Source organism: Panthera pardus, unplaced genomic scaffold, assembly GCF_024362965.1.
Source record: "Panthera pardus isolate Hobbes unplaced genomic scaffold, ASM2436296v1 HiC_scaffold_20, whole genome shotgun sequence".
NCBI lineage: Eukaryota > Metazoa > Chordata > Mammalia > Carnivora > Felidae > Panthera > Panthera pardus.
This window is the reverse complement of record NW_026526766.1, coordinates 756,496-778,695: the sequence shown is the minus strand read 5'-3', so window position 1 is coordinate 778,695 and position 22,200 is coordinate 756,496. Positions and strand designations below refer to the sequence as shown.

General features: G+C 44.6%; 2 protein-coding genes across 8 annotated transcripts in view; one reads left to right on the top strand and one right to left on the bottom strand.

Annotated features, from left to right (window-relative positions):
* CENPP (centromere protein P) overlaps positions 1 to 22,200 on the bottom strand; it is a 228,023-nt gene that overhangs the window by 30,422 nt on the left and 175,401 nt on the right. The gene's annotated exons all lie outside the window — the stretch shown is intronic.
* Positions 12,185 to 22,200, top strand: part of ECM2 (extracellular matrix protein 2) — a 33,360-nt gene continuing 23,344 nt past the window's right edge. For 2 of the 4 annotated variants that reach the window (XM_019434287.2, XM_019434284.2), the window contains exons 1-2: positions 12,187 to 12,309; positions 12,626 to 12,675. The gene's annotated coding sequence lies outside the window, so the exon portion shown is untranslated. Of the gene's footprint in view, positions 12,310 to 12,625; positions 12,676 to 13,726; positions 13,781 to 22,200 lie in introns of all 4 variants that reach the window. The other 2 variants (XM_019434285.2, XM_019434286.2) reach the window with 2 other exon arrangements.

The window sequence follows — 22,200 nt, the reverse complement described above, 5'->3', positions numbered from 1 at the left end:
ACCTTCAAATAGACATGTCAAGAAAGCAGCTGGAAATTACCAGCATCCAGGTGGCACACAGATGATCAAATTCACCTGGAGAGAAATTATAGCTATAGAAGAGGGTCCAGGCCTGAAGTCAGATGGAGGAGGAGGAGGAGGAGGAGGAGGAGGAGGAGGAGGAGGAGGGGGAGGAGGAGGAAGATTACAGGAGGCATCGAAGGGGCTGGGAAGACCAACAGGACTAAGGGTTGGAAGGAGGGGGACCACGTGTCCTCTGCTGACCTGCTGGGAAAACTCCACACAGGTATCTCCTGCTCGTTTCTGTAACGTGCCACAGCCCCCACAGCAATGGTCACACTGTGTACCACGGAGGCAGCCATTTGATCCCTCAGCAGAGAGGACGCCCTTTACCGCTAGAGATTACAGCAACCAGCTGAAGACACACACAGTAAAAACTTGTTCAATGACTCATCTGCCTATACACCCATGTGCAAATCCTCAAGGATGTCACCTACCACGTGGGGAAAATGTATGGAAACTGCTAATCATAATACGAAGCAGGGACAAATGTATGTCCGGAGAGAGTGCCTGGAAAAGCGGGTGCCTCAGTGAGGGCACGGGAAGAGCAGGCACCAGAAAGCGGAGGCTTGAGCTTGTCAAACAGTGGCTGTCGGGCTCTTGCTTGGGTTTACTGTGAATTTCCCCCAGGTGGCAACACCCCAAGTCTTCGGTGCGGCAGAAAGACGCCGGGTGATGACGAGCACCGTGTCCAATACTGTCATGTGTGTATTGCTTGTCTCAGCAGCTGGTGTGGATGATTTCAGTCCTTACGTTCTGTAGCAATACCTAAATTTTCTATTCTGCCGGGATTTTGGGGGGCGACTAGTTTCGTTCTTTTTTCTTTTTAATGTTTATTTCTTTTTGAGAGAGAGACAGAGTGCGAGCAGGGGAGGGGGACACAGAAGCTGAAGAGGCTCCAGGCTCTGGGCTGTCAGCAGAGAGACTGACACAGGGCTTGAACCCACAAACCGTGAGATCATGACCTAAGCCGAAGTTGGATGTTTAACTGACTGAGGCACCCAGGCGACCCAGTTTTGTTCTTTTTAAAATCAGAGTTTCATTTGGGCAAACTAAGAAAAGAACTTAAGGAGCCTGCTTCAGATTCTGTCTTCTTTTCTTTCTCTCTGCCCCTCCCCTACTCGTGCTCTTTCTCTCTCTCTCTCTGTCTCTCAAGAATAAACATTAAAAAAAAGAATAGATTGACACTTAGAAGAACAAATTCTTTAAAAAAAAAGAACTTAATTCAAACACAATATCCCTGCGCATGTACAAAAAAGCCAGTATGTCCAGAACACTCGTCTTATAAAAACCACATAAATCCTTGACAACAGTCTGAAGACTGTATTCATGTATCTGGCAGAAATAAAATTAAGCTTTCTCTTTAAGCATGGAAATACAGCATAATAAATGAGGTTAACGTGGATTTTTTCCTACCGCTGGACACTCAAAGATTCAAGTGGAAAGGAACAGATGACATCACCTACCAGTAATGAGGAAAAACTGAGGCTGTGGACAAACACACTAAGTTCTGATTTATTAAACCTCAAGCAGGCTTCACTTTATCCCCCATGAATGATGGTTTACACTGGTTGCCAAAGTCTTCATTTTTACTAAATATCTTTGTAAACACTGTGGTCGCTCTGGTCCAAAGCCATCTCCTTCAGACAGTGTATCAGTGGAAAAGAATCCCCATTCCCAGCAAATGTTAAAGCTGCCATATGTGTGATCTTCTCGCAAACCTCACGCTAAGCATGGGTTTCAGGGTCTGCAGAAAATTACAGGAAGGGCCAGTTCTGGAGGCTGGGGCAGGAATGCCACGTCCGGAGCGCCAGAGAGAAACACGTGCGGGTGGACGGTGGCCTCCCCTAACGACAAGAACCTGCTTCCGAGGGTGGGGCCCACCAAGCGGTGCTGGGGGTAGCTCCCCAGATTAGCTGGACCCTGACGTCTGCGGCCACTGTTGCCCCATCTGCCCTCTGGTTCTCATCCCCAGGCATCTGCCTCCTGTGGCTGCATGGGCATGTGGAGCCACAACGGAGAGGATGGCTCTCCTGCCTATGTGTCTGCGGGGCATGGTGTGACCCCGGGGTGTGCGGGGCGGGGGCCCGCGGACCAGGGGCTCCAGCCTGACAGTGGTGGGGCCACCGCCCTCTCCCCCATGTCTCAGCAAGTCAGGCAGACGAGTGACCCCCATGAAGCGCTGGTTTCCTCTCTTCACCTCGGTAATGCCGCGGAGGATAGAACGTGTGTCACCGGGCTGAAGGCGGCCTCGAGATCACACGTATAGCGTGCCCAGAGAGAACCGGGGGCAGACTGGAACATCTTAATGCTGGTCCCTTTGCTTCCCTCCCGTCCCGTCGCACACAGGGTTTGCAGGGACAGGTGAAGACCCGTTCTGCCAACGCGCACACCAGAAATGTCTCGACAAGACTATTGAAGTGCTGAGTGATATGCATTACACTTTCAGCAGTGAATGTACGCTCTTATGGCAAAAAATCACCTAACTGTAGTTTTTAAGAATGGAAATTAACTGTAAATACCAAATGTGGGGTTTTTTTTGGTACAAAGTTTCTTCTGTAACCTTTTCCTTGAACTCTGGTCAGAATATCACAAGTGTTAAAATGGGCTGGTTTGGATCTAAGCAAAACAACATACTGGCTTTGGGGACGGGATACACACGAAAATCGCCAAACAAGCCTAAACTTTAATAAACAGCTGTGAAAAGCAGAAACTGAACTACGTTTGAAAATTCCTCCGAGCAGGACGGCAGTGTCTGTGCACTACTGTGAACTGTCTACAGTAAAGCACACAGGAGGGATCACTAGTTTTGCGGGTAGAGAGGGCATGCTGTTCCTCCGAATGTGCTGACGCGGTGCTGGGAGAGGCCCACGCCAAGCTGACCAAAGGCAAGCTGGCAATTTGAAGAGAAAGCTCAGGAAACACTTGAGAACGTAGCACAGATCTGTGGCTCACGGGCATGTGTCAGAGCAACGTGATTAGTGCCGGGTCGTGTCTGCCCAGTGAAGGGACAAGATCATGGAGGAGAGCAGGATGGGTCGACGGGGCCGGGAAAAAGACGATGAGAAAGAAAAGCAGAAAGGCAGAGGGAAGAGTGGACGGACTTCCAAGGACCGGGCAATCAGTAAGAAAATGAAGAGTCGGGAGAAGGCTGATTGGGTGGCCGTGGGGCCGCCGGGACGTTGGTAAGGGCACTTCCACGGGGCCACAGGAACCACGCAGCACGCGAACAAGTGGGAGGGCAGCAGGGGAGGCGTTTCCTGTACTTTTCCGGAGCTTGAGGAAAAAGCGGGACGAAGGAATGGATGGCAGTCTGAAGGCTGCCAGACGGGACACAGAATGTTCTCTCTGGCTGACAGAAGCTTGTGTGTCTCGGTGGGCGAAGAGCAAGTGGCCATGCTCCTGTTCAAGGGCCCCGTGTGCGGGCTCCACCGTGACCCCACTGAGACACAGTCCCTGCTACGTCCAATACCCTCTTAAGATGGCGGAGTCACTCAGATTTAGGCTGAGTCCAACAAGATGGCCGCATGGGAGGTGTGAGTTCAGGACAAGAGCACAGTGGCCCAGTCGAGTTCACGAAGAGGCTCTGCAATCCCGCACAGGGGCCGCTTGCTTCTCCTGTCTGCCGGGTGTTCTGCCCCCCAAGCCCCATAACCTCGGACAGTGTCCCGGGTGTCACACTCTCAGTAGTAGCACTACCCTGATCTCGAGAGCAAAGTACATTGGGAAACATATGGCACCTCGGGGCACCTGGGTGGCTCAGTCAGGCAACCATCCGACTTGACTTCGGCTCAGGTCATGATCCCAGGGTTGTAGGACTGAGCTTCTGCATCGGGTTCTGTGCTGACAGCATGGAGCCTGCTTGGGATTCTCTCTCTCTCCCCCCCCTTCTCTCTCTCTCTGCCCCTCCCCCACGCACACATGCTCTCTCTCTCAAAATAAATAAACATCAAAAAAAAAAACAAACATGGCACCACAGAAGACATCATTTTGGGGAACTGCATCACAATGAAACCACCACACCAAGTCCTTACCATATTCCTACAGATCTCTACCCAGAATATTTTCTTCCTTGAGAATTATGGTGTCCACTCATGGTCGGCTTCCCATCTTAGTCCCATACTTAGACTGGGCATGAGGGGCTCCCTGAACTGGGTCCTCCTCTGGCCATGCCCTCCTCACTAGGCAAGGTGCTTCCTCCTCGAGATCATGCGTAGGGCTCAGACACCAGAGCTCCCGCCCAAATGGCTTTGTTTCCAGGTCCACGTAAGCCCCTTCCCTGGCTCACTCACCGTGAGGACATACTGCAACGCTGTGTGAGCAACCCTGGCCTAAAGGGTTTGCCTATACAGGCTGGGTATTCCCACAAGGAGGCGACAGCACACGACACAGGGTGGGAGGTGTGGCAGACCAGCACCCACTCCTTCCTAAGCCACCATGTTACCGTGTTGTAGAGGCGAATTCTGAGTTCAGGATTCTAACTCTGAGCCCGGCTCTCTGGGCCATTATAAAGGATATTTGAGACGGGAGGAGAATGCCCCCGGCATCCTCGAGTAGACCGATGTTTGCTGGTTTGTCTCCACACCCGGATGTAATGCAGGGGAAGGAGCCCGTGTGTTCCCACCTGACACGTTCAGCATGGAGATTCAGGCACCGCCCCATAGGCCTGGGACTTCTGGGGGAGGCTGCAGACCGAGTGGAGGGCAGGGCTGACAGACAGAGATCCGGTGGTCCCAGTGGGCCATTCATTCTACTAGGCTTGCACCTGAGCACTATCTCGGGGAGTGGGGGGAGTCCCTAAGAAGGCAGACCTCCTGGGGCCCGTGACGTGCCACACCACCCCGAAGATCACGGAACCTCATCAGTGTCTCACAGGCCCCTGTGCAGCATTCCCAACAGAAGGACTTTCCAGTCACGCGGACTCGTAACCTCGCCAGGCAGTTCAGGCAACAGGACTGGTCATGAGGCCTGTCTGCCTGTCCACTGCACGGAGCCCAAGCCAGCCTGTCCGTGTTTGTCCACAGACCCTGGCTCTGGTCTCTGGAGGGCAACGGGACAGTGTGGTTTCCTCTCTGCAGTGTCTCGGTCCCTGTCAACAGCCATGCTGGCGGAACCACTTCTCTCCCACGTCCAGGAGCCGAATTCGGGTCCCACTGCAAGTTGTGGGCGATCCACCCTAATTACTGCAGCTCCTCACAATAAGAGCTGATGTGTGGGACAGAAAGCCTGTTGGCTACTCTGCTTCAAGACTGGCCTCGCTTTTCTTAGATCCCTGTATTTCCATACACATTTTGGAATTCGACAAGTTCCACCAAAAAAAAAAAAAAAAAAAAAAAAAAAAAAAGTGGGGGAGGTAATCTGTTAGGATTTTGATGAAGTTGCATCACATCCAATCAGCATAAGTAGAAATGGTATCTTTGCGATCCTGAACGTTCCATCCCCGGGGGTGGTACCTCCCCTCCCCAAACTGTCATCTGTAATTGTCTTCCAACATTTTCTCCGAAAAGATCTTGCTCATCATTGCTTTAATTTATTCGTAAACACTTGTAATATTCTTGAATATATCTGATATTTAAAACACATCTTTCCCTTTCTCTTGTCCTCTAACGATAGGAAGAAACAACTGATTTTTATACATTGTGCACCTGCAAAACACTTTATATGATTTAATGATTTATCTCAAAGTTATGTTTTAATTTCATATGTAGAAGCACATCATCTGGGACTGGTAAAAATTTTTCCTTCCATTACCTATTTTTTTTGTCATATCTCTTTTTTCCTTATTTTTCTTGCTTTACTGCACTGGCCATGACCTTCAGTGGGCCTGTCTTTATCCCAGAAAGGGAAACATTTCAGTATTTCACCATTGAGTATTTTTTAAATAACAACTTTGTGGAGATATAATTTACAAACCATAAAAGTCACCTTTTTAAAGTATACAATTCAGTGGTTTTTAGTACATTCCTAGTGGGGAGCCATCCCACTGCCTACTTTTGATACATTGTAGTCACCCCATAAACATACTCCGTTCCCCCCGACACTCTCACCCACTCCCTCCCTTCATGGATGGGCTCCTCCTAGACATTTCATGTGAATGGAATCATACAGTTTGTGTCCTCTCACAAGTGTCTTTTGCACGGAGCAGTGTGTTTTTGAGGTTCCTCTACAGAGCAGGTATCAACGCTTTATTCCTTTTTACTACCAAGTAATATTCCACTGGGTGGATGGACATTTTATTCATGCATTCATCAGCTGATGGACATTTGGGTTGTTTTCACGTTGGCTGTTATGAACAGTGTAGCAATGAAATTAGAAATTCACGTGTAAGTTTTCATGTAGATATGTATTCCTACTTCTCTTGGGTACGTAGCTAAAAGTGGAAGTGTGTGGTTTGTAGACACTCTGTCAGACTAAGGAATTTCTTCCATTTCTAGTATGCAAAAGCCTTATTTCACTCTCCTTTAAACATTAACATGACGGGGTGTGTGGGTGGCTCAGTGAGTTAAGTGTCTGATTCTTGACTTCAGCTCAGGTCATGACCTCACTGTCATGAGATCGAGCCCTGCCTCGGGCCCCTTGCTGGGTGTAGGGCCTGAGATCCTCTCTCCCCTGCCTCTCCCCCATGCACACACATGCTCTCTCTCAAGAAAACAAAACAAAACACATAAACATGATCATATAATGTCTTTTTTTGCTGTTGTTATTTTTTGCTTGTTTTTTGTTTGTTCGGGTTTTATTCTTAAATCAACCAGGTATTTCTTGAATAAGCCCAATGTAGTCATGATGTATTATCCTATTTATATATTGCTGGATTTTACTTTTGTGAATCTATGTTCAGTAGTGAGCCTGGTCTACAATTTTCCTTTTCTTTACTACCCTTGTTGGGTTGTTGTATGGTTATGCCTTAAAACACTATTCAGGGGGCACCTGAGTGGCTCAGTCAGTTAAGCGTCCGACTTCGGCTCAGGTCATGATCTCGTGGTCCTGTGAGTTCGAGCTCTACATCGGGCTCTGTGCTGACAGCTCAGAGCCTGGAGCCTGCTTCGGATTCTGTGTCTCCCTCTCTCTCTCTGCCCCTCCCCTGCTCACGACCTGTCCCTCTTTCTCTCAAAAATATATAAACATTAAAAAAAATTAAAAAAACTACTGCTCAATAACATTTGTTGATGAATAATATAGGCCTGTGGTATTCTTTGTGGGAAGGTTTGAAATTATGAATTTGACTCCCTTAATAGTTACAGACAATTCAGATTTTCTGTTTCTTCTTATGGCAGTTTCATAATTGTATTTTCTAGGAATTGTCATATCATGTAAATTTGCTGACATAATGTCGATAATATGCTCTTGTGTTCTTACTTATTTATATCTTTTTAGAGACAGAGAGTGAGCGCACAAGCAGGGGAGAGGGGCAGAGGGAGCGAGTGAGAATCCCAAGCAGATTCCACGCTCAGTGTGCAGCCTGATGCCGGGCCCGAACCCACAACCCTGGTCTCATGACCTGAGCCAAGATCAAGAGATGGACGCTCAACTGACTGAGCCCCGCAGGTGGTCCTCCTCTTATGTTCTTTTAACTGCTCTCAGAATCTATACTGACAGCATTTTCAAGTCCTCACACTGGTAACCTACACTCTTCCTCTTTGTTCCTGAATCTGACTTGCTACCGACTTTAGTAGGTTTATTTAAAAAAAAATCCAGCTTTTGGCATTGTGGATCTTGTCTGCTGTATGAGTGTTTTCTATTTCATTGACAGTTTTGCTTCTTGGCATTTCTGGTGGTCTCCCCAAGGGCATAAAGCTACCCAGGACCTCTGAGGTCTGCTGTGCTCAGGGTCTCATTTTTTTTTTTTTTTAACTGCATTGCCAGGGGCAACCGGATGGCTCAGTCAGTTGAGTGTCCAACTTCAGCTCAGGTCATGATCTTGTGGTTCATGAGTTTGAGCCCCGCATCGGGCTCTGTGCTGTCAGCATAGAGCTTGGAGCTGCTTCAGATCCTCTGACCCCTCTCTCTGCCCCTCCCCTGCTTGTGTGTGTGTGTGTGTGTGTGTGTGTGTGTGTGTGCGCGCACGTGCACGGAAGCGTGCTCTCTCTCTCAAATATAAATAGAAAAACATTAAAAAAAAAAAAAAACCACCTACAATGCTGATTTCAAAATGTTTTTATAGTGATCAAACTTTTCCGGTCTTTGATGGTAAGGTTCAGAGAGTCACCCACCTGCCAATATTTGATACAGAAAACTGATTTACAACTTTGTTGTAAAAATTCATGGCACTTGCATGTATTTGCATTACCTATTCTGGAGCATGAAAATCATTTTAAAAATAAAGTGACAGAGAAGGGCGCCTGGGTGGCTCAGTCAGTTAAGCATCCAACTTCAGCTCAGGTCACGATCTCATACTCCGTGAGTTTGAGCCCCGCGTTGGGCTCTGTGCTGACAGCTCGAGGCCTGGAGCCTGCTTCAGATTCTGTGTCTCCCTCTCTCTGACCCTCCCCCATTCATGCTCTCTGTCTCAAAAATAAATAAACATTAAAAATAAAGTGACAGAGAAATGGGCATTCTGTGTATTTATGGTGGGAGTACACACATTACAGGACCTTTGTAGAAGCACGCACCAAAACTCGAAGGAGAAACTGTCCAAACACCCGTTGACCACATCACAGCACATTCCCACATCAGCACTGCACGTAAATGTACCCCTTCCAGGGGGCAAGTCGGTGACAGCAGATGGAACAACCATCACGCCCCGTGGTGTGAAGTGGCTGAAGGCACTTGTGGCACGGGGTGGGTGTCACAACAGCCTGAGGAGGCAACACCCATTTCTGAGAAGAGCCTCTTTAAACCTGTCAACAAGTAGCTTTATCTTTGAAGTTGTTGCATGGGAAGCAACCACACCCATATAAGAAAAACTAACTCATCGGTATCCCACAGCCCCAGGGGTAAAAACACTGAAAAGGTGACCTTACTCAAACATGTGTTCTGGAGGCTGAACCCACAGCAGCCACGCTTGTGGCCCAGGCGCTGGGGGACCTGCTCACACCTGCGTGGTGACAGACACCAAGCTGCAGAGCAGCTGTCAGGGCCAAGTCTCAGGACACAGTTACGGCTGCAGTAATACAGGGGAGGAGACCTCGAATACCAGGATTTTCCATGTACTATGTGGTTAAAATAGTTTCTGCGGAAGGATTCACATAACAGTCCATGAAGCCACAAAGTCAGAGCGGGGACCTCAGAAACCAGAGTCCTGGTCTCTGCGATGCTGTCAGACTTGGCGTCCGTAACTCCTGTCTTTACACTGCTACTTTAAGTTACTTCTCATTGTTTAAATTCTTTTTAATAGTTACTTTTTTCCCCCTGATCTGGTTATAAAAGGCTAAAAATGTTATAAAAGGACAGATTACATAGTAAAACCCCTGCATAATTCCATCACTCAGAGATAACCATTATCAACAGTCTGTTATTTATTCCTTGTTTATTCCTTCCTGTCTGTTCTCCAGGAAGGTGCTATACATTATTAGAAGGTAAGATAATACAGCACGTGTACTGTTTTGACATTTCTTTTTTCTTCTTGGTACATTGTGGACAACTTTGCTAACCGGTGTAACAGTTACTTGTCTCTCTACCAGCTTAGGGCAGTCCACTGTTCCCTGTCAATATACTAGTGGGTTAATTCCTTCCCTTTTATGTTACAATGTTTCCAAGTACTTTCCTGGATGCACAGATGTACAGCTAAAGATGTTTCTATAATGGATCCCAAGGAGTCAAATGCTGGGACAACAAACCGCTACAAAGAGTGTAAAGGCTTCTGTTTGTCTTTTTTTTTTTAAATTTTTTTTCCAACGTTTTTTATTTTATTTTTGGGACAGAGAGAGACAGAGCATGAACGGGGGAGGGGCAGAAAGAGAGGGAGACACAGAATCGGAAACAGGCTCCAGGCTCCGAGCCATCAGCCCAGAGCCTGACGCGGGGCTCGAACTCACGGACCGCGAGATCGTGACCTGGCTGAAGTCGGACGCTTAACCGACTGCGCCACCCAGGCGCCCCAAGGCTTCTGTTTGTCTTAAACACTGTCCAACACTGAGTTCATCAACATTTTTTTCCCTCCCCAAACAGTGTATTTCAACAAATCAGGTGCCCCCCCCGCCTTTTTTTTTTTTTTTTTTTTTTAAAGAGAAGCTTCAGATTGACAGCAAAACAGAGAGGGAGGTACAGAGAGGTTTTCCATACATTCCCCATCCACCCCTTATATGTGACCTCATCTATTACCAACACCCCCCACTAGCGTGGTACATTTGTTGCTACTGATAAGCCTGTACTGACATATACTAATCACCCAAGCCCATAGGCTACCCTGAGGTTCACTCTTGGTGGTGCACATTCTATGGGTCTGGATAAATGTATGACGACATGTATCCACTAGTATGATCATACAGGGTAGTTTTCCTGCCTTCACAGTTCTCCGTGCTCTATTCATCCCTCCCTCTGGCCTAATCCCTGGCAACCACTGATGTTTTACTGTTTCCACAGTTTTGTCTTTTCCAGAATGTCATATAGTTGGAATTGTATAGTATGCAACCTTTCAGACTAACTTCTTTCACTAGTAATGTACATTTAAGGTTCCTTCATGGTTTTTCATGGCTTGATAAGAGTATTTCCTCTTAGCATTGAAAAATATTCCATTGTCTGGATGGATCACAGTTAATTTACTCGTTCACCTACTGAAGGGCATCTTGGATGCTTCCAAGTGTTGGCACTATAAATAAAGCTGATGTAAACATCTGTGTGCAGGTTTTGGTGTGGACATAAGTTTTCAACTCATTTGGGTAAATACCAAGGAGCAGGACTGCTGGGTCACAGATTAAGAGTATGTTTAGTTTTCTAAGAAACATCACACTGTCTTCCCACATGGCCGCGCCATTTTGGATTCCTACCAGCAAGGAATGAGAGTTCCTATTGCTCCACATCCTTGCTCGCATATGGTGTTGTCGGTGTTTTGGATTTTTGCCATTCTAGTAAGTGTGTAGTGGTATCACACTGTTGTTTAATCTCCGAAGCCCTTTTCTTTTCTGATTGTGTGTAAGCGTTTTTGGGAAGGAAGGTGGGGTCCTATCTCTAATAGTAGAATCTTCCCAAATGTTTTGTAATCCTGAGCTATCTGCTCACGACTAACAGTATAGGGTTAAAATGCTGACCAAAACGTATCAGTGGGGATGATCAATTTTGTCTTTATAGTGGGTTGTGCCAGTGGTGAGCTTAGATTCTGAACATGGGGGTTCCCTGCTCCACCAGCCACCCAAGCCCAGTGGATGAGAACACAGGTTCAGTTTAGGGGCAGATGCCTAATACTCACAACAAATGATGGAGACATCCGGAGGACTGGGGTCATCTAACCTGCTATTCTTAAGTGCAGTCTCTAACAAACGTCACCATTCCCAGCATTTGGAATTTCTAAACCTGTGGGGAACACCCACAGAGCTATCCTGTCCCATACACTTGGGCTGCAGTGTTATCTGTCAGAGTCTCTGTGCCTTTAATCTTTAAGGAATTTCTCAACATTTCTTCTAATAGTACTAATTATTTTGCATATATATATATATATATATATATATATATATATATATACACATATATATGTAGTTTATTTTAAGGCATTTGGATGGCCCACGTGTGTAGTCAATTACCTTGATTTGATCTACCCAGGTCATTTTAAGATTTTGGAAAAACAAAAATGTAGCTCTTCTCTGTCAGAAAATTTAGACACTTGAAGTAGAATAGTAAGAATTTAAAAATAGCCATTAAATAATTCCCTAGTCTGTGACAGGCACTTCACATAGGGTATTCATTGCATTGGCAGGGTAGGTATCATCATCCCAGTTGTACAGAAGGATAAAGTTTAATCAGAAACAACAGTAACTCATCCAAGGTCCCCATAAGCAGCAGTGTGAGCCTGGAACCCTGACCGCTCTCTGACCTGCTCATTTGTAGATAGAAAAAACCGAGGCCAAAGTAGACAACCAATTCGCCAGAGTAACCATCATCAGAAGGCTCAAAGCTCCTTTGCACATTTTCTCCTTATTGCTTCAAGGCTGGAAGTTACATAATTTCAGTGACATTAATATGTAACAGCTCTGTGCTTTGTTAACAAGGCTGCCTGCAGACTGGGGGAGCAGGCAGAGGACAGCGAGTTAACCCCACTAAAGGCATCCCAGGAATGCACGGTCCTCCACGTGGCAACAATGGCGTCTCTGTAGTCTGGTAAAGCTCAAGGGGTACCGTGGAGGCTGGTGTGAACTTAGAGGGACACCACATACTTCTTAGTGAGCCTCTACTGCTCCTCCGGTTTCTCTCCCCCTGCCTCTGCTTTCTGCTTCTGCTGTGATTGAGAACAAATATTTCCCTTGGTAACCGTCTTCCCTGGTTACTCTCTTGGCGGCTCTGCACAAAGATCCGAAAGGCATTTGTTCCCAAGGGAAGCAGTGATTTTCGATTTTACTAAGAAGTCAGCTAGCATTTCTCAACATTCCTCTCTTTCCTTGTTTTAAAGAAAGCTCTGGTTTTGTTTCATTTTCAGCCGGAGACTTTAATGACACCAAGCAGAACCTACTTAGTTTAGAATTTCAGGTAAAAGCTTAAAATTTTAAGTTTCTACTAAGGCATGTGGAATGGTTTTAATATTTGGGTGTTTTATGTTGCAAATGTGTTTAACACTTGAGGAAATTAGCTCTTACTAATAGATTTTAGAAGTTTAAAGTGTACATTATGCTGCTTACTTGTTTTTTTTTTTCAGGATGAATACTTCCCAAGTATTTTGAACTTTTACGGAATTAGGATTAAAGATACTTTTGTAAGTTTAAATATAATTTACATGCTCAACAGAAGTAGAAGTTGGTTTGACAATTACATTCTCAATTTTTAAAACCTAAAAGAACATAAAGTATTAATTAAAAATGTTTTTCATTTTAAGCCTGTTGAGTGACGTTAAAAGGGACAACAGACATTTCATGGCTTTGTGTAGAAGTTTAAAATTCTCAATGTTATTTTAAAAACTTACTTAAGACAGTGGATGAAAAACTTTAAATGGAGATAAACAATAAGTTAACCAAGATTTACGGACAGTATTTAATGTTGGGATAAAACAAGAAGGGCTGGAAAGAAAAATGTACTTGATCAAAATAATACCTACTGTGATTTAGAGTACCATAAAATTTTAACTCTAGCAACAGATTTACTCAATTGCAAAGTTGCTTGTTAAAGTAAATATTAAACGCAATGCAAAATTTTATAAATCACTGAAAATAACAAAGGCCTAGGTATCAATTATAAATTAAAAAAAAATGTTTATTGATTTTGAGAGAGAGACAAAGAGAGAGAGTGAGAGCGAGGGAGAGGCAGAGAGAGAGGGAGATACAGAATCCAAAGCAGGCCCCAGGCTCTAAGCTGTCATCACAGAGCCTGACGCAGAGCTTGAACCCACCAACTGTGAGATCATGACCTGAGCTGAAAGTGGGACGCTTAATTGACTGAGCCACCCAGGCACCCTGACATTGATTATAAAATTAGCAATGAAAGGCCATTTCATAAAACATTTAAAATTTTAATGAGACTATTTAGATCCTGATTTTGTTAAAATTAAGATAGCTCTGAAAATTTATTTCTGTACATGTGTATTTAGGTTTCTGGATGAAAGTGAGCCAATTCTGGGGGGTAAGGAGAAAGACTCCGGGAGGTAAGTCCAGGTGGGGGCCCTAGGGTGAGCAAGCCCAGGCCTGGTCCTGTCAAGCGAGTGTTTCCGGGAGGACAAGGGGCCGCCCGGGTGCTGGAGACCCTCTTGGGCGTCCTCCTAAACCCCGTCCAGGGCCGGACTAAACTTGCACCTGGTTCAAGACAGGGCGTCCGCACAGACGACTGTTAACGCAGGACAATGTCCATGAATTCTCACGCAGAGCGCAGTGCCCACGCTCTCCACCAGAGCCACGTCCCTGGCCCCTCCTGCTGCCCCCATCCTGGCTCTTGGCCCAGCCCACATACTGCCTCCTCCGTTCCCTGCTCTCTGAAACGACTCCTCCAGGGTCCTTTGCCCATTGGCGAAGGGATTTGCTCCTTTCATGACTTTTCATGTTAGTTCTACTAAAACCAAAGCAGATCACAAAAACTGGTTCCAGTGTAGCTCCACTTCAATGATGTCCAGGAGAGGTTCTGAAGAGGCTGCAGTAATTAGTGGACATACATACTGAACGCAAGTCTGCACGCTGAGGCTGGCGGACAGGACAACCTTGGCGGCGGCCACGTGCGGGGCCATCAGCCCAAGGAGGAGAACCCCTTCCTTCAGGCCTCAGGCAGAGGAAGAGCAGGAGAATGAGGCTGCACTGGGGGAAGAGGACAAAGAGGAAGGCAGAGGCACAGTAAAGGAGAGCTTGTGTGCAAAAGATAGATGGCCTTAGGCTAAAAGATCCCAAGAAGGATAAACAAACAAAAAACAACCCTACGCATTATAGTAAAACTTCTGAGTATTAAAGAGGAGTTGAAAATATGAAAAAAAACTTCCATAGAGAGAGAGAGAAAAAAAAAAAGATTTCTCACAAAGAGATAAGACCCAGATTTGGGTTAGATTCTCATCAGTAACAGCAGATATAAGAAGTAAATAGAGGGGTGCCTGGGTGGCTCAGTCGGTTAAGTGTCCGACTTTGGCTCAGGTCATAATCTCACGGTTCCTGGGTTCAAGCCCCATGTTGGGCTCTGTGCTGACAGCTCAGAGCCTGGAGCCTACTTCGGATTCTGTCTCCCTCCCTCTCTGCTCCTCACCTGCTTGCAATCTCTCTCTCTCTCTCTCAAGAATAAACAAACATTAAAAAAAAAAAAAGTGAAAATGGACAACAGCTATAAAGTTTTGGAAGAAAAGGATTGAAATCATTATTCTATTTCCAATTAACCAATGATATTTTCTGACACAAGATTTCAAAATTTTTAAAACCCAAAATATTCTTTTAGAGAAAGAGGATCACTTTAACAGAAAATAAAAGTAATCTGAGGGAACTCCTGGTTCTGATAATAGCAGACTAAGGAATTCAGAACAAAAGCTGTTGAGAATAATTAGAATAGAGAGGGAAAAAGCAGGACTAATATTTGGGATAGAACTGAAACCAAATAGGTTTTGAACAACTTTTCTTCTGAAGGCATCTAGAAGGAGGGTCCAGAAGAGGCAGCAGAGAATTAAATGTAGCTTAATTTTTGTGTTTAAAAAAAATTTTAATGTTTATTTTTGAGAGAAAGAGAGCACGTGCGGGCGAGTGAATGGGGGAGGGGCAGAGAGAGAGGGAGACACAGAATCGGAAGCAAGCTCCAGGCTCCTAGCTGTCAGCACAGAGCCTGACGTGGGGCTTGAACTCACGGCACCATGAGATCATGACCTTAGCCAAAGTTGGACGCTTAACTGAGTCACCCAGCCACCCCAAGAATTGAGTATAGCTTTAAAACAGCCTCAGCAGGCAAGACAGAAATAAAGCCCTAGGAACGGGGCTACGCCGGCAGCAGGATGACAGGGAGGGCGATGCCAGTGAGGTCCCCCGCTCTGGTTTGGGACCCAGTGTGATCCATAAGCAGACATAGCAAGGCTCAGCTTCAGAACATGCCGTCTATAACTGGTAGTGCCCTCACCCTAATGCCTGAAGCAGATGTAAATCCTTCTGGGATAAGAATTTATCATTAAGGCTTCCAAGTATTTCCCTAATTTTTCATTATACAATATCTGGTGCTCAATCAAAAGCCATCAGGCATAGGAAGAAATAGCACAATGCGGCTATAATCCCGGGGAAATAAGACAACAGAAACAGATACATCAAGTGTTCAGAAAGTGGGAGTCTTCAGACATAGACTTTAGGAAGAATGTGATTAACATGTTCAAAAAGTAAAAGACAAGACTGAAAATTTCAGTGGAGAATCAGAAACCATGAGAAGAACTCACTGAAAACTCAAAACCAAAAATCCCACAGTAACAGAAACAAGGAAGTCAATGGACAGATTTAATAGTGGAAGAGAGAATTCATGAACTGCAACACAGGTTAAAAGGATAACCAGGACAATTCACAGGCAGACAGGGATAGAGACAAGAGAGGGTAGACGCACTGAAGACACCATGAGGAGGCCATCATGTCTACCAACGTGGCCCTAAACACACTCAGGACAGAAGTAGGAAAGTACTGGGTGGAGAGAAGGGCTGATGAGTCTCCAGGCCATAGATTCAAGAAGTGCTATAAATCCCAAAGGCGACAAAAACAAGAAAATCCTATCTATGTACCATACAGCAAAAAAGCTGAGCACCAAAGCCAAAGAGAAAATCTTAGATAAAGCAGCCAGCAGAAAAAGTTATTTAAAGGAGAAATAGGGGTGCCTGGGTGGCTCAGTCGGTTAAGCGTCCGACTTTGGCTCAGGTCATGATCTCGTCGTGGTTTGTGGGTTTGAGCCCTGTCTCGGGCTCTGGGCTGAAAGCGTCAAGCCTGCTTTGGATCCTCTGTCCCTCTTTGTGCCCCTTCCCTGCTCACGCAGGCTCTCTCTCTCTCTCTCAAAAATAAACATTTTTCTTTTTTTTAAAAAGGAGAAATAATCAGGTGGGCAGATGAATGTTCAATCAAAATTAAGGAAACAAGAAGACGTTGGAATGAGATCTTCAAAACGCTGAAACAAAAAACTTGTCAACCTACAATTCCACGTCCAGCAAATGCATTCTTCCAGAATGACATAAAACATAAGTATTTTCAGATACACACACAAAAAGAAGTGGTCACCAGTAGTCCTGCATTAAAGGAATTACTAAAAAGTGTTCTTAAATCAGAAAGAATGGAACCCTGACAGAAGCCTGAAACCATGGGACAGAATGGGCAGAAAGAAAACAGTAAATGTTCAGGTGACTGTAACACAGGAGGTCCCAGCTGGGGCAGGAGGATTCCCTCCATCGCCCAGCACATAAGGTGTGAAGACATTTCTGCTCGCCATGAGTGAAGGGAAGGTGCTGGCTGCATCTACTGGGCAGAGGCCAGGGATGCTACTGAATATACAAATACAAATTCTCCAACCCAAATGTTAGTGGTGTCAAGGCTGGGAGAGCCTGATCTAAATGACAATCACCATCATCTTCTGAGGACGTCACATGTATCTAGAATTAATGTGACAAGAGTGGCACGGTGCTGGGCTGAGGGACAGAAGGAGGCTGTCCTGGCCTCACATTGTCCAGGAGGACAGAAAGGCTCTGGTTTATACCAGACGTGACAGGCTGAGATGTATGTGGTAATCCCTACAAAGAGCAGAATAGTAAAAAGTGTAAATTACTAACAGAACAAGAAAAACTCAGTCATCAATTTAAAAAAGCAAGCAAGCAAGAAAAACAAAACAAAACAAGCAGGCAGAACGAATAGAAAGCTAATAGTCAGAAAACAGATTTAAACTCAAACATGTCAAGTGTTAACGTTAAATATAGACTAAATGTTCCAATTAATAGACAAAGATTGTCACACTGCATTAAAAAAATTCCATGATATGCAAACAGAAAGTATATTGAAAATATAAGACTATCAGCTATAATATCTCACAAAGTAGATCTTACGACAAAAAGCACTATTAGCAATATAAAAAGTACCTAATGATAAAAGCACTGAAAAGATCTAACAATTTTGGATTTGAATATACCTATAACACAGTCTCAAAATATACTAATAAACATGACCAAAGTGACTTATAAATATTAAACTACGTTCAAAAATAAACCCAAGGGATAACATAGTTCAAAACCAAAGGAGACTCTATTATTATATTTGTAAACTGAAAATTAAAATTAAGAATACAAAAATACATCCAAAAGATACATCCATAATATCTATAATCACAAAAAATTGGCAAAGAATTTAAATGTCCATCACCAAACTGTTTAGAGGGGTCATGAAAGACCCAGTAAACTAGAGGGTGGGAAGCTAGGGCCCATTCGCCAAATTCTGTTTTTTAAACAAAACACCATAGTTACATAGTCTTGCCTGTCTGTTCACCTAGTGTCTATAGCTACTTTGGGCTATTGCAGCAAAGTGGAGAAGTTTCAACAGACTGTTGGACCTCAGAGCCTAAAATATTTATCTTCTCAACTTTGGAGAAACGGTGTGCCTACCCCTTGTACTGAACAATGAATTACGATCAAGGCAATGTGTCTTTTCTGCCTTATAAACATATGCACCATTTTGAGTTTTTAAAACATATACGCTACTTTTACAAATTTGACTATTAAAAAAATTTTAATATTTATTTATTTTTGAGAGGGAGAGAGAGAGAGAGACAGAGCACAAGCGGGAGAGGGGCAGAGAGAGAGGGAGAAACAGAATCTGAAGCAGGCTCCAGGCTGAGCTGTCAGCACAGAGCCAGATGCGGGGCTTGAACCCACCAATGGTGAGATCATGACCTGGAGCCGAAGTCGGATGCTTAACGACTGAGCCACCCAGGCGCCCCTCAAATTTAAACATTTTAAGAACAAATGATAAAAAAAGATTATGAACTCTGGAGAGAGAAAACTATGTGAACGCCGCCTGTATCTTTATCTTTTAAAAGTTTATTTATTTAAGTAATCTCTACCCCAATGTGGGGCTCAAACCATGACCCTGAGACCAAGAGTTGCATGCTTTTCCCACTGAGCCAGCCAGACACCCCCATGGCTTGTATCTTTACATTTCTTTGGGCTTTCCTATGGACAACAGACTGGAGCTCAACCTAAGAAGACCCTGTTGACAGAGCTGTCTGAGCCCAGAAGATGATGAATCCCCCAGAGCTGGAAACGGAGGAGAGCTTCAAGGACTCACTGAAAGTCTGAGCTGCACACAGCAGAGTGCCACTGTTATAAACGGCCAAGGTTACGAGGACAAAGCTTCACCTGAGCACAACAGAATACAGAACGGAAGTGGGATCATTCCTCAAGGAACGTGCAATTCTGGCCACATGAGCGAGCATACACGTGTGAGACTTGGAAACTGAGCAAAAGAAAACAGCACCTCAGAGTCAGAGTAAACCTCGGGAGGGAGATCATCGTGTGCAAGGGGTCTGTTTAATTTTAGAAGACCACTAGAAGACCCCATCTAGTTAGAATTCATTAGAGGTGCCTGTAAACCGCCTGCCTCTGTCTGGATTAAAAACCTCTGTATGAGTTCCTCTCAACAGGGGCTTCTCCATCTAGACACTTCCGACGTGCTGGGCCCTTCGGTTCCTCTGTCGTGGTGGGTGGTCCTGGGCTCTGTAAGACCTCCAGCAGCACCCGGGCCCTCCCACACACAGGGAGTTGGGAGAGCCCCTCCTAACAGTGACTCTGAAGAGAGTCCAGATGCTGCCAAATGGGACCCATGGACAAAACTCTCTGGCTGAGAAGCACTGCTTTCAGTGGTGGGCTGCAACCTTGTGCTGCAAAGTACTTAAATTTTGCAGGCCAAATAAATGTTAGCATCTACTGAAACTACCCAATGACGCTCTTTAGCGGAGAAGTCCCCAAAAGTAATACACAAATAAACGAGCATGGCTGCTCCAATACAACTTTATGTATGGATAATGAAATTTCAATTTATGTGATCTGTCATGAATTATTACTCTTCTTTTAAATCTTAAAACCTTTAAATTTAAAAACACAAAAGCCATCTTAAGCTTGTAGGCTGTATACAAACAAGCAGCAGACTCAGTTTGGCCCCTACTCTAATTTCCTGACTTCTGATCTAACCTGTCAAGCCCAGAGCCTGGTCTCCAAGGACCCCATGATACAACTCCACCTCTGTCTGAGGAAAGTGTGAGATCCTACAACAATGCTAAGAAGTTCACACAACTGGGGATTTTGCGCATTATGTGACAGAGATATGTGATTCCAAATAGCCACCTTCGGACTCCCAACATCAAGGTGGTAGCCCAACCCAACTACAGTGGTGAGGAGAGTTGAAAATTAAAGTGCACATATGTAAAGTGCACCTGTAAAACCATAACACAATCAAGAAAATGAATATATCCATCATCCACAAAAGATCCCCATGACTCCTGGTAATCTACATGCCCCTGCCTCGAGGCAGACATGGGTATGCTTTCCTACAGAAGGGTTTGCGTTTTCTACAACGGAACTGTGTATATGTCCTTCTGTATGAGACTTCTTTTATTCAACATATTTATTTTGAGATTTACTTATCACTGTTGCTAAGTAGTATTCCATGGTATGGATACATTACAAGCTGTTTATCCACTAACACATTGATAGACATTTGGATGTCTTCCACTTTTTGTCCAGCACAAAGAAAGCTGCCATGAACATTCACATATAAATATGTGTGGACATATGTTTTCATTTCTCTTGGGTAAACAGCAGCAGAATGGCTGGGTAAATGGCAGATGCACATGTAACTTTAAAAAAAACTGCCAAACTGTTTTCCGAAAATGTTTATGCTGTTTTACATTTCCAACAGCACTGAACGAGAATTCTAGTCATTCTGCCTACTTGTCAACATTTGCTGTGGCTTATCCTTTTAATTTTAGTCATTCTGACGGATGCGTGCTGGTATCTGATTGAGGCTTTAACTTGCATTTTCCCAATGACTAAGGATTTTGAGCATCTTCTCATGTGCTTATATGCCTTGCGTGTCTCTTTGGTAAAGTGTGTTCAAAGCTTTGGGCTTTTAAAAGTTGGGTTTTCTTTTCATATCAGAACTGTGATACTTCTTTATTCTTTTTTTTTTTTTTATGTTTTTATTTATTTTTTGAAGGAGAGAGAGACAGAGCATGAGCAGGGGAGGAACAGAGAGAGAGGGAGACACAGAATTCGAGGCAGGCTCCGGGCTCTAAGCTGTCAGCACAGAGCCCTGATGCAGGGCTCAAACTCACGAACTGTGAGATCATGACCTGAGCCGAAGTTGGACGCTGAACCTCCTGAGCCACCCAGGCGCCCCCTTCTTTATTCTTGATACAAGTACTTTGTTGAATACATGTTTTGCAAATATTTTTTCCAGTATGTGGCATTTTCCTACTATTAACAGTATCTTTTGAAGACAAAAAGCCTTTAATTTTGATGAAGTCTAATTAAAAAATAAATATCACGCTCTCTATTGCTGTACTTAAGAAATCTGTGCTAAATCCAAGGTCACCAAAATTTCTATGTGTTCTTCTTTTTGCTGTTTATACTTTTTGCTGTTATATTTATGGTCGATTCTTTGTATGATACATGACTGTGCACCTCGTGCTGACCATGTAGGCTTGGTCTCTTTCTGAACACTCTCTTCTGTCCCACTGATTACTTGTCTGTCTTCACATCAGTATCACACTATCTTTATTTCCCCATATTTGTAATAAGTATCGAAAATCAGGTAGTGGTAGTCCTCCAAATTTATTCTTCTCTTTTCCAAAGTTGCTTTGGCTATTGTAGGCTCTTTACATTCCCACAGCAATTTTAGAATCATCTTGCCATTAAAAAAATAAACAAAATAGCCTGCTAGAATTTTGACTGGCTTTGTGACAAACTATCGATTATAGAATTGAGAATTTAAACCTGAGTCATCTGACCTACACACACAGCACACATACCCTATGCAGTTCTTCCATTTTCTGCAGCAATCCTTCATGGTTTTCAGGGCTGCAATCTTGGACATCTTTTGTCAGAAGTATCTTTAAGTACTTCACATTTTTATGCCTTTATAAATGGTGTTGTATTTTTTTTTTAATGTTTATTTATTTTTGAGACAGAGAGAGACAGAGCATGAACGGGGGAGGGTCAGAGAGAGGGAGACACAGAATCTGAAACAGGCTCCAGGCTCTGAGCTGTCAGCACAGAGCCCGACGTGCGGCTCAAACTCACGGACCGCGAGATCATGACCTGAGCCGAAGTCAGCCGCCTAACCAACTGAGCCACCCAGGCGCCCCTATAAATGGTATTGTATTTTTAACTTTGGGGTTTTTTTTAAATGTTTATTTTTGAGAGAGAGACAGAGCATGAGCAGGGGAGGGTCAGAGAGAGAGGGAGACACAGAATCTGAAGCAGGCTCCAGGCTCCGAGTTGTCAACACAGAGCCTGACGTGGGGCTCAAAACCACAGACTGCGAGATCATGACCTGAGCCAAAGTCAGTCGTTTACCCGACTGAGTCACCCAGGCACCCTTTAGC